At 49.7% G+C, this 12,190-nt stretch overlaps 1 protein-coding gene across 5 annotated transcripts in view; it reads left to right on the top strand.

Moving 5' to 3' along the window:
* nlgn2a (neuroligin 2a) overlaps positions 1 to 12,190 on the top strand; it is a 151,347-nt gene that overhangs the window by 10,249 nt on the left and 128,908 nt on the right. The window contains exon 2 of one of the 5 annotated variants that reach the window (XM_068587982.1): positions 3,923 to 4,043. The exons of the other annotated variants lie outside the window; for them this stretch is intronic. The gene's annotated coding sequence lies outside the window, so the exon portion shown is untranslated. The remainder of the gene's footprint in view (positions 1 to 3,922; positions 4,044 to 12,190) is intronic. 5 annotated transcript variants of the gene reach the window in all.

Here is a 12,190-nt window from a genome sequence, read left to right on the forward strand (position 1 = left end):
TTTCTTAGCAGGATGTTATGAAAATGAGGGCTTTCATCACCTGCTGGTAATATTCTGACACTCGACATCTTGCAGGTGGACTCGCCTCGGGACCCGTTTTCACTCGGAGCCGTCACTGCGGCATGAGAGTAAATATGTTTTAGGGGAATAATCTGATCTGCCAAGTGCCCTCTCTCTCTCTCTCTCGCTCACTAGTCTTTCCTGTACAGCGGTGCTAATGCTATTACATTTACTCTCGTCAAAGCCAGACTCCAAGGTCAGTCGTGGCCGACGGGGATTTGGAGTCGGAGCCGAGCGGAGAACAAGTTAAACATTGTGGTTTTTACGCATTAGAGTAAAATGATTCCCGAGGGTTCTGCATGTCAAGGTCAGTGATAACGCCGGCGTGCGGCGCTGGGTGGGGGTGTCAAACAGCACCCCGACTTCATCCTGGGTGTGACAGAGTCCACAGAGATTAGCATACCTGTCAGCCCTTCAGTCGGCATTGTTTAAATGTATTATACTCCATAAAGAATCCTATTTGCGAGTCGTATTTGCTCGTGACGTTCGCCACTAATCCTCGCCGTCTTTACAATCCGGCCTTTTTAGTCACTGTGTAAGCTCGCTTTATGAAAATGAAAAACTCCACAGCAGAGCAGAGCAATGTTTCGCATGCTGATGTGTAGCGTGAAGCACCGTTGTGTCCGTGCTCTGCAGTCACAACACAGCGCACGTTGGGGTCGTGGGCCCAATACAAACAGCAGTAGTGGTCGTGGGATCCAGGCAGTGGTATTCAATTCAATTCACTTTATTTTGGGGCTCATTAGTTATTAATCCCACATTATCCGCCTCAAGTTTCCCCCACAAAAGATTACATTTGAACTCATCACGATAACACAATGCAATAAATCTCTTTTTTTCTTGCTGAAAAGCGCTCGCACACATCATAATACAACCCAATATGTATTTATTTGTTTATTTTACAGGGACAAATACACACTGATCAACAGTAAAACTGTTAATTAGCCAAGAGTTAGCCAGAGAGGCTAATTTTCATCTGCTGTCCCTGGACAGTTTCTTTCTTATGGCAGCCTGAAAATACATTTTCAATAACGCAAAACTAATTCATTCAAGACGTATATATAAAACACTAGAGGCACATTAAATACACAAACACCAAACAAGACAAATGCACATATACACAGAATAAACAGGCAGGACATTAATGCTTCACACCTGATTAGAACAAGCCCTTCCTCCAGGCTACGGTTAAATGATTTGTACGTTATAATTATATTTATATATCCTGATCCCTGCTGCATATGATACCTGTGGTTGCATGTTTTTTATATGAGTATTTTTGTGACTACAGTGTAAAGGTATAGCAGCAGGAGTTGAAGGTGCTCCCGACGTTTAAAAAATGTCTACATTTTGGAGCGTGATGGCTCCAGAGCGCCGTACAGAGACTCGTTGTCCTGTCCCGCCGCCAGAAGATGCACAACGCAGCTTATCACAGATGAAACCTCATCTGGGATGTGATCTGTGTGCAGGAGCCTCGCGCCAAGACGTCCTGACACACGACTGCTTCAAAAAAAAAGCCCTCCCCTTCCACCTGCTGCACTTTAATCCCCACCATTATCCCCAACCTGGAAGCAGTGAAGTGGCGGTAAATTATGACTCGCAGTCAGTCATCATCATAAAGCTCCGCTCAGCCTTGAGACCCCAGCTGTAAGCACCCGAGGGTGGGGGGGAGGAGGAGGAGGGAGAGGAAGGGGGGCTTTCATTACAGTTTCATATCTCTGTCGACATGTTGGAGAACATCCATCCTCAAAGCGCTGAAAACCACAGAGTCACGGCAGTGTGTGTGTAGGTGTGTGTGTGTGTGTGTGTGCGTGTGTGTGTGTGTTCATTTGCTTTCAAAGAGTCAACGTCGCTGTGCTTCAGCTCAAACGGCAGTTTAGGAGTTTTTAGGTAGATTTACCTCCTCCTCGTACCGAGCAGCTAACACGCTAAATCGGGACCAACATCCAGTCTATCATGTTATCTTGAAGTGATGCATGATGGGTGGGCGGGGGCCCCCGGCACAAAGCGGCAGCCATTACTCAGCTCGCCGTCTGTGATGGAGCGTCTGCCGCTCGGCTCGTCTGCGTCACGGAGACGAAGCGCGAATACGAAGCGGCTCCTTCACGCCGAGAAGCGTCCCGAATCCCCCCGGAGAGACGAGCGGGGAACAAAACAAATTGTTTGTAATTTGTGACGGGTTATAATTAGAATTGTGTTATGTGTGGAAGGAACACAGTGTGTGCAAAGACCACACACACACACACACTCACACACACGCACACGCCGCCGCTTTGTGCACAAAACCTGCCTCGCAAACATCAGGCTCAGCGTTCCCGTAGGCTGCCATTACACACACACACACACACACACACACACACACACACACACACACACACACACACACACACACACACACACACACACACACACAATAAAGACAGAGGCACATTTGCATCAGGCCACATCACTGAAGAATTTGTGGTAAAAAGAAAATGTATGGTGAGCGTACATATGCACACCAAGCGCACTCTCTCTTACACACACACACACACACACACACACACACACACACACACACACACACACACACACACACACACACACACACACTTGAATCATGCTACATCGCTGAAGGATCAGTGATGAACATATATGCAGACACACACGTTAAACTCCCTCAAGCACAAACAGCGCTTTCCTTTAAGTGTCATATTACGGCGCGCTCGTGATCGCACGACTGCACAATGCGCACGCTGTGTCACACTACACGCACACTACACACACACTACACACACACCACCTCCTCTCAGAGGCTCACGAGTGGGACAGCTGAGTGCGTCGCGTCTGTTTATCGCGGCGTGGGATAAATGTCAGCGCCACGGCGGCGTTCCCTCGCACGCCGCCGAGCTCGAATCTCCCCCCGAGTGCCCTGCTCCATCACAACACACACACACACACACACACACACACACACACACACACACACACACCTGGGCTTTCTACCTCATGCGAGGCCGAGACGCTGCAGCTCCTGCTCGTCTTTGCACCAGGATGCTTCAATCTCATTTCCTCCCACCTGAACCGTTTGTAAACGTATGAATAAAGGAACGGCGATAAAACATTCCACACAGAGTCCTGGAAACCGTGCCGGTGGAAAACACTTTCCTGTTGTGCGGGAATGGTGTCGAGTGTAAAGGAGCTCGTGTCACTGAGTGACAGCAGTGGATACTCACACACGCACAAACACACAAAGGCCTCGTGCTTCCTGACGCCTCGTCTGGTCGCTCGTGTTGATCGCTTCCCTCGGGAGCAGAAGGTAAAAGGGGCGGGGCCTTCTAGCAGCGTGTGGGACGAGAACAGAAAGCGTCTGAGGTCGCCGTTTTTGGGTCCTGGTCCTCTCTCAGCCGGCGGTTCTGCTTTCCACCACGACCCCGGTATGTCCTGAACTCACCACGCCGGCGAAGACGTCAGAAAATACATCGACATCAAGCAAAATAAACTCGCCAACACCGAGGATGCTGCCGCCTTATATGCACTCAAATATATTCAAGTACTTCTGAGCCACATGGAGCCCGAGCTTCTCTTTCCATTCAGCTCGTGCACACACACACACACACACTCATGCACACACACGCACACACACTTCCCGATCCATTACTACTCTCCCCCCTCTGTGTGGGCTCCACTTCACAGTCATGTAAGGCCCAAAAGCAGGTGTTGCGAAGAGATTGTGTGTTTTTTCTTCTTTTTTTTCGAGCTATTTCTGGGCGCAGGTGGACACGGAAAGTCAAAGCAACATATCAACACCCTCGTGTGTGTGTGTGTGTGTGTGTGTGTGTGTGTGTGTGTGTGTGTGTGTGTGTGTGTGTGTCCTCCCCAGACAATCCTGGCAACCCAGATGTTTCAGCTCTGGTATGAGCAGTCCAGTGTGTGTGTGTGTGTGGGAGTGTGTGTCCACATGCTCTTCACTTTGACATTAAAGCGGAGAAAAGAAAGAAACCGTAAGTGCGAGGCAGCAAAATACAACATGATAGTATCTGCACACACAATGCCGCACACACATTTATCTTGCGCTTAAAGACCTCGGTGACACCGGCTTAATAGCCGCGCTATCTCACCGCTTCCTCGCCACGCACACATGCGACTGTATCATGCCGCACAACATACAGATAAACATGTGTGTGTGTGTGCAGGTGGTGTCGCTCTCTGCGATAGCGTTACTCGACCGATAAGGAACGGGACGGTGACACGCCCCGTCTGTGTTTACGCACACGCGTGTGCGTTGGCTCCGGGAAAGGTGCGCGGTGCAGAGATTGGAGGCATGTTTCCATGATAAGGTTTGCTTTTAGAGAGCGGCATGTCCGCCTGACTAATGCTGCCGCGCCGACGGAAAGGATTATCCCATTACGGAGACCTGGGCATTAGCACTCAGTCACACACCTCAGGGAATGACAGGGATGGCGGCGGCGGTGGGAAAAGATGAGATGGGGAGGAAGAAATGGGAGAGAGAAGTTAAAGTGATGGAGAAGGGGGATGAGAGGGACGCGGGTGGGAGGGAGCATTAAGGGAAAGGGTTGAAAGAGCAGGATGAAGTGAGAGAGTGAGCTCTGCTGCATGGATAGAAATAGAAAGTGGCAGGAAGCAGCAGCGAGAGGGTGAGAGAGGGTGAGAGAGAGAGAAACCAAGACAAGACAGCACACAAGGGGGGAGAAAAGGGGGAGAGAGCCGGAAAAGCAGATAAAAGCGGATGATGAAGATTTGATAGTGTGGCTGTGAAAGAGATGGAGAGTGCATTAGGGAACAAAACCATGAATGATGCATCAAAGGAAGGACTGTTTGAGTTATCGTGGGGTGGGGAAGGGGTCGCTTGAGAAAGAGAATTACATGAAAAAAAGAAGAAGGAGAAGAAAAAGGGGGAAGAAAGCCCCGATCTGCAACACAAAGGAGAAATCTCTGCTGATGGAAGCGAGGCGGAGGAAAGATGGAAGGGAGGGGGAATCTGTGAGATTAGAGGCAGCGGAGAGGAGTTATTCCTGGACCGGTGTGAAGAGGAGGGAGAGAGGAGGGGGAAGAAAGGAGGGATGAATGAAAGGAAGTGGAGTGTGTGTGAGAAAAAGAGCTGGAGGGGAGGGGCTGAGAGGAGAGGACGGGTCATTATGCTGTCAGCCTCTTGAGCATTGATCTGTCTACACACACACACACACACACACACACACCACATGTTCACACGCACACACGCTCACACACACGTGCTCTGTGGTTTACACACTCACACACACACACACACACACACACACACACGCACACACACACACACACACAGGGGGCAGTAGATGGTGAACCTGCATTGATTTGATTGGGGTCCTGTCTGGTTTCATGTTGTCTTGTTGTTTACGAGTTTTGTGTACAGTACACACACACACACACACACACACACACACACACACACACACACACACACACACACGTACACACACACACACGTACACACACGTGCACTGTGGTTTACAGCCTGACTCTCCGCCCTTGAGTGAGTCCACATTGCCAACACAAGCTTCTATTAGTCGTAAGGGTCTAAAGGTTTAGGGCTTTTATTTTGTAGAAGCAGACAGAAGCAGCCATAAGGATCTAAAGGTTTAGGGCTTTTATTTTGTAGAAGCAGACAGAAGCAGCCATAAGGATCTAAAGGTTTAGGGCTTTTATTTTGTAGAACCAGACAGAAGCAGCCATAAGGATCTAAAGGTTTAGGGCTTTTATTTTGTAGAAGCAGACAGAAGCAGCCATAAGGGTCTAAAGGTTTAGGGCTTTTATTTTGTAGAAGCAGACCGAAGCAAAGAGAGAGCGAGACCATCCATGTCAGCCGCTAAGCCCCTCCCCCTCGCCCCCTTGAAGACACTCTGAACATCCAAACATTTTAGGACGGAGGAAAGGCAGAAACTGTGATACGAGGGAGTGGAATTGCTTTTGCAAATAGCTTCTTTTTTCCTTTTTTCACACAAAGTGCATCAACACGGTTAATGGAGAGATTGCGGTTGTGTGTGTGTGCAGTGTGTGTGTGTAGTGTGTGTAGGGCACGTACATATTATCAACCCCCCAAAAAATGAAATGAATGGAAACCTCAAGCGAAGTCCATGTGCAGAGAGTGAAAAGGCCACCGGTGAACGCCTGGAGGGACCTGCTGCTTATGACCCTGATGTCTTGTAGCCTGTATCCACACACACACACACACACACACACACACACACACACACACACACACACACACACACACACACACACACACACAAAAGAAAGAGAAAGGACATAATTCTGGCCCGTTTCTTCAGGCGGGTTTGCTTCTTCATTACACTTTTATTATTTCTGGCTGATATTAATCGTCCCCGCTCCTTTACGAGTGGCTCCGCTCTCCGTGGCTCCGCTCCATTAAAGTAATTGGGCCGCATGCTTCGTTTACGAGTGTCGGCGCCGAGCCGGCGCCGTCGGGTTCTCGTGGCGACGCGGCGCCCCGGGGGGGGGGCGAGGCCGCGAGCCGCTCAATCCATCACAGAGCTCTGAGACGGAGGCGGCCATTACGGACAAAACACACCTGATTTCTTCTTGGCTCCGCCTTGTGCACGTGGGCGTGGTTGCACATTTTTGGGGCGCCTGATCCAAAACGGGTTGCACATGCAACAGATTGAAATGAAAAGTACTTTATTAACCTCCAAAGAGAAATTTTTTAAGATTGCCTCCCGACTGGAGCTCGCTCTGCTGGTCTTCATTAACTGAAGCGGCGCTCTCTCTCTCTTGCTTGCGAGACATTGTAGACACACACATCCAGGCTCATGTACACACACACACACACACACACCTCAGCGCTGTACTTGACACCAAACCTGTCAGCCCACAAGTGGTTTACGGCGAGAGTTGGAGAGAGTCTCGGAGTCAAGATGGCCCCTGTTTGATGAGGAAGTAGCGAGCGTTTACCTCCTCGTGTAAAGATGATAATGAGGACTCCAGCCGCCCCCTCGTCTGCGGCGGGCCGGCGTGGAGGACCTGTGGAGGGTCGCCCGAGTGGCTGGTGGGCAGAGGTTCGGCTCTTCAGGTTGAAGGGTCGCTCAGTAATACCTCGCTAAACAAGCTCCGGGCGGTCCGGAGACGGGACGTCCGCTGACAATTTAAGAGCCGCTGTGTCTCCACGGCCCCGATAATGAGTCCCTTCTGGTCCGAAAGGAGCTCAGTGGTCCGTTTCAAATGGGTTCACCGGTTCACAACGCGGCGCTGAGGAGAAGCCCGTCTGCGGCTCCTCGAGTCACCCGCTTACGCTCAGAGACACAGCGCTTTGTTTCCACATTGTTCCGTCAAGCCTCGCGTTTACCAAGAGATCTCATGAACGGAGCAAAACACTGAAGATTGGCTCAGAGCTCAGCACACCACTCCTCCTCCTCCTCCTCCTCCTCCCCTTCCTCTCCCGTGGCTTCTGGTTCTTCTGACAGCGGAGACCGGCTCCTGCCAACAAAGGCGCATGAGGACATTGATTACATGTCATACTGGCGCTGTCATCTGATTTGAGGAAACCAATATCTGTGATCAGACTGGAATACTCGTTAAAAACAGGTGCAGCAGGTGAGGTTGTTGTTGCACCTTTTCAGCCTTTCATAATTGCTTTCCCGTTAAACTGAATCCCGCCCTGTGACGCAGCCCGGCTGGTCGTAGGCCTCCGGTCCGTCCGCTCTCATGCAGCCGCCCTGAAGATAACTCACCGCCTGCTGCGGACCAGAACAGAAGAGAAAAGAGTTGGCTGCAGGCTCGCTTTAATCTGTAAGACATGTTTATGACATGAGTGTCCTCACTCACCCCGAGCGTCGTCTGTATGTTCTCAAACGGAGAGGCAGGTTATTCCAAAAAGACTATTGAATCAGCACACACACACACACACACACACACACACACACACACACACACACACACACACACACACACACACACACACACACACTCCCTCCTCAGAGATAAATAGGCGAGCTGACTCAGATATGCACACATCAAATACAGAAATGCATCACAAGTCCAAACAGAAAGAAATAATAGACTCACCCTGTGGGGACGCAAACACATAGAGGAAGAGGCACAAAGACCAGTGACACACACACACACACACACACACACACTTTTAATTTAAATCACCACTGCACCCGCGTACGTCCCAACACTCCACTTTTAATAGACCTCGGCCTCTTTATGGCTTTCTGCCTCCTAAACCCATCAATCCCCTCTCTCTCTCTCTCTCTCTCTCTCTCTCTCTCTCTCTCTCTCTCTCTCTCTCTGTCTCTCTCCCTCTCTCTCTCTCTCTCTCTCTGTCTCTCTCTCTCTCTCTCTCTCTCTGTCTCTCTCTCTCTCTCTCTCTCTCTCTCTCTCTCTCTCTCTCTCTCTCTCTCTCTCTCTCTCTCTCTCTCTCCCCTGTCATATCTGATTGGAGCTGTGACGCAACCTGCCTCAGTCTTAGCTGTTTTATCTCGCTCCTTTTTTCTGACTGAAATCATTTTGTCTAATATTTTCACCCCTTGTTAAGCCCCTCCCCTTCTCCACTTGTCCCCCACCCATCATTTGCTCTCCCTCCACCCTTTTTTTCCTTCTTCTCCTTCACTGTGCTGCTAAGAAGGCTGGAGCCAGTGCAGCAGTGCATGTGGAGAGGGATTAGATAAAAGAGAGAGAGGAGAGGAGAGAGACGAGTGGAAATGAGTCAGAGAAAGAGACCAAGGACAGCAAACAGAAGGAGACGGATCGACTCAGAGGCTGCAAATGAGTGCTGGGGAGGGGAGGGAGGGATTGATTGAACGAGGACAGATGCTGCACGACTCATGGAGCAATAAAGCTATTTACTTGTGGCGGATTTCAGCCGGTCAAATAGATTCATCTGACGTAATTTCTTCTTTCTCCTCTTTTCTCTCTAATTCATCCCTGCACCTTTGAACACATCCTGCAAGGAACAGCTGGACGCTGCAGCGGTGCACACAGTGGCGTGTGCTTTCCTTTAGATCTGATGCTACAGCCTCACCGGATCCGCTATGACAAGCCGGCTCATGCTGGCTAGGGTTAGCAGCAGATGGCTAGCGTTAGCAGCGGCTACTTCTCGCAGGGGGTCAAGGGCCTGCATCCCATCCCAGACTTTCCATGAACCCCTGTATGTAATTAACTCGCCCATCTTCAGAGCTTCTTAATTGGATTATCTAAGTTGGCAAACAAATAAAATTCATGACTATTTTACTTGACTGATCCCCCCCCTCCCTTCACCAGTGATGTCATACAATTATGTCCCCAGTGGGGCTGACTGAAGTTTAATTTGCGGGCATGATTAAATCATTAATCGACAACGTGTGACACTTTTGATGTATGAGGCGAGGTTGAATGTGAGAGCGGATTTTTCATTATGCTGAATTAATCATGACTGCCGCCCTGCTCCGACCCCGGCACCGTCCTGTTTATAGCACGTATATTGAGCTGGAAAGGAAAATGGCTCCCCACAGGAGCTCCTATTGAGCCGTACAATTACAGCAATGTGTCAGGGTGCTCAGCACCGGGCATTAGGCTCGCTTCCCAGAGAGCCCAGCTTCGAGAGAGCGGACCGGGGGTCGGACACCATCAACCGATTGGCTGGCCTCGGATGGAGCGTCGTTGCTTTTATTCATTCTATTATTTGTGTGCGTGAAGCTGATTGGATGGGTTCCCATGAGGTGAGGAGCGGCTTCACAGCCCCCGCTGTGCTCACGGTGGCGTGTTGCCTCGCTCAGAGGCATCATGGGAGGTGTACACGGCGCCGGCGGGCGGACGCCGGTCGGCCGTCGTGGTGAATGAACCGGCGGACCCGGGCGAGCCTCGTGAGGGCGAGAGCAGCTGTGTGAAGACACGGCTCGGGCAGGTCGCTGTGGAGGGGATGTGATGTGAAGCACTGTATTACAAGATCTCTCTGTCAAGGTGAATCAATCCATCGCTCCTGCTCTCTTTTTTAGAGACTCACACACACACACACACACACACACACACACACACACACACACACACACACACACACACACACACACACACACACACACACACACACACAGGAGTGTTGAGGTGAACTGTGAGGCCTCAGTTATACTTGTGTGCACAAGGGGTGTGTGTCAGTGGTGAGGGGAGACCTCCTCAGAATAATAAAAGGATGGACAGAGGTGAAGAGCAGAGGAAGAGGAGAGGAGGAAGAGAGGAGGAGGAGGAGGAAGAATCTAAAAATAGCACAGCCTTTCTCAAAACAGGCTTCTGCGAAGTCACATTTGCCCGAAGCAAAAGATTTGAAGTCTCCTGGAATAATAGATTCAGCATGCGCTCTCCTCTTCCTTAACGTTCTCTCTCTCCTCTTCTTTCTCTCTCCTCTTCCTTAACGTTCTCTCTCTCCTCTTCTTCCTCTCTCCTCTTCCTTAACGTTCTCTCTCTCCTCTTCTTTCTCTCTCCTCTTCCTTAACGTTCTCTCTCTCCTCTTCTTTCTCTCTCCTCTTCCTTAACGTTCTCTCTCTCCTCTTCTTTCTCTCTCCTCTTCCTTAACATTCTCTCTCTCCTCTTCTTTCTCTCTCCTCTTCTTTCTCTCTCCTCTTCTTTCTCTCTCCTCTTTCTTAACGTTCTCTCTCCTCTTCCTTAACGTTCTCTCTCTCTCCTCTTCTTTCTCTCTCCTCTTCCTTAACGTTCTCTCTCCTCTTCTTTCTCTCTCCTCTTCCTTAACGTTCTCTCTCTCTCCTCTTCTTCCTCTCTCCTCTTCCTTAACGTTCTCTCTCCTCTTCTTTCTCTCTCCTCTTACCTTAACGTTCTCTCTCCTCTTCCTTAATGTTCTCTCTCCTCTTACCTTAACGTTCTCTCTCCTCTTCCTTAACGTTCTCTCTCCTCTTCCTTAACGTTCTCTCTCCTCTTCCTTAACGTTCTCTCTCCTCTTCCTTAACGTTCTCTCTCCTCTTCCTTAACGTTCTCTCTCTCCTCCGCCACAAAGAGCTGCAGCGGAGGGACGAGGAAGAGAACTGAATATTTTGTGTGTTTTCCACACAACTGTTTCTCCTCTGAGTGTAATTGAAATCAGATAACATGTTTTCTGTGGTCACATTGAGGCATAACTCTGATGCTAATGAGCCGCCTCAGACAGATTTCCGAGGTATCTGCTCCTCAGTTAATGTCGGTATCGTTCCAAACGCTTCCCGCTTCACAGACAGACGCTTTCTCGGCCGCTGATATCCGGCCCGCCACAGTTTCAAATTGGACTTGAACAGACGAGCACAGTGCAGCTCCAGCCAGCTTGGAAAGCCCGCCTGCCTTTGCTTTGCTTCATGGCAAACTGCATTACAAGGGAGGGATTTAGAGAGTTGAAGAAAAAGACAGCAAAGAAAGTTCCCAGTTGAGATTGTTTTCGCTTGATAAAACCCCCTCCGGGTGGCTGTTGGCAACATCCAAGACTGAAGTGACACACAGATATAAGCGCAGTCGTATCGGAAGTGTAAGTGTTGGAATTAAGAGGAAAAAAAGATATATTCTCAAAGAATAACACTCTTTCTTTATCGATCCCTGAAGGGAGATCGTCTCGCCGTCCCGCTCGTCCACAGTGGGGACAGAGGTCAGGCAGCGGGCCGTGCAGCCGGCAGGGAAACTGTGTATCGCTCAAGGACAATCCGGCAGATGCTTGCTGACATGGTCTTGAAAGGTTAAGGAACATGCTGCTGGCTAAATAATTGATAGCAGAAATTTAAAAAACCAGGATTTCAAAGCAGACGAGGTTATTTCAGACCTCCGTCTGCAGCGGCCACGTGCCGACCGTGGCGGAGACTTTTGCTTTTCCCTGGAAGGAAAACACTCTGCAATGTTCGCCAAAATAGACGTTTTGCTTTCCAGGCAAACAGTTACAACTCTGTGGGAGGGTTTATGGGCTGGACATTTGGTTTATTGCAATATTTTCTTTACATAAATGTCACAACTTTACAAAAGTGCCAGATGGACATGCTGCTTTTCTTGCTAGATACTCTTCTTGCTAGCTACTCTTCTTGCTACTCTTCTTGCTTGCTAGTTACTCTTCTTGCTTGCTAGCGTCTTTTCTTGCTTGCTAGCTACTCCTACATCTTGATAGCTACTCTTCTAGCTTGCTAGCTACTCTTCT

Source organism: Clinocottus analis, unplaced genomic scaffold (assembly GCF_023055335.1).
Source record: "Clinocottus analis isolate CAN_PGR_092001 unplaced genomic scaffold, fCliAna1.0.p SCAF_21, whole genome shotgun sequence".
Taxonomy (NCBI): Eukaryota; Metazoa; Chordata; class Actinopteri; order Perciformes; family Cottidae; genus Clinocottus; species Clinocottus analis.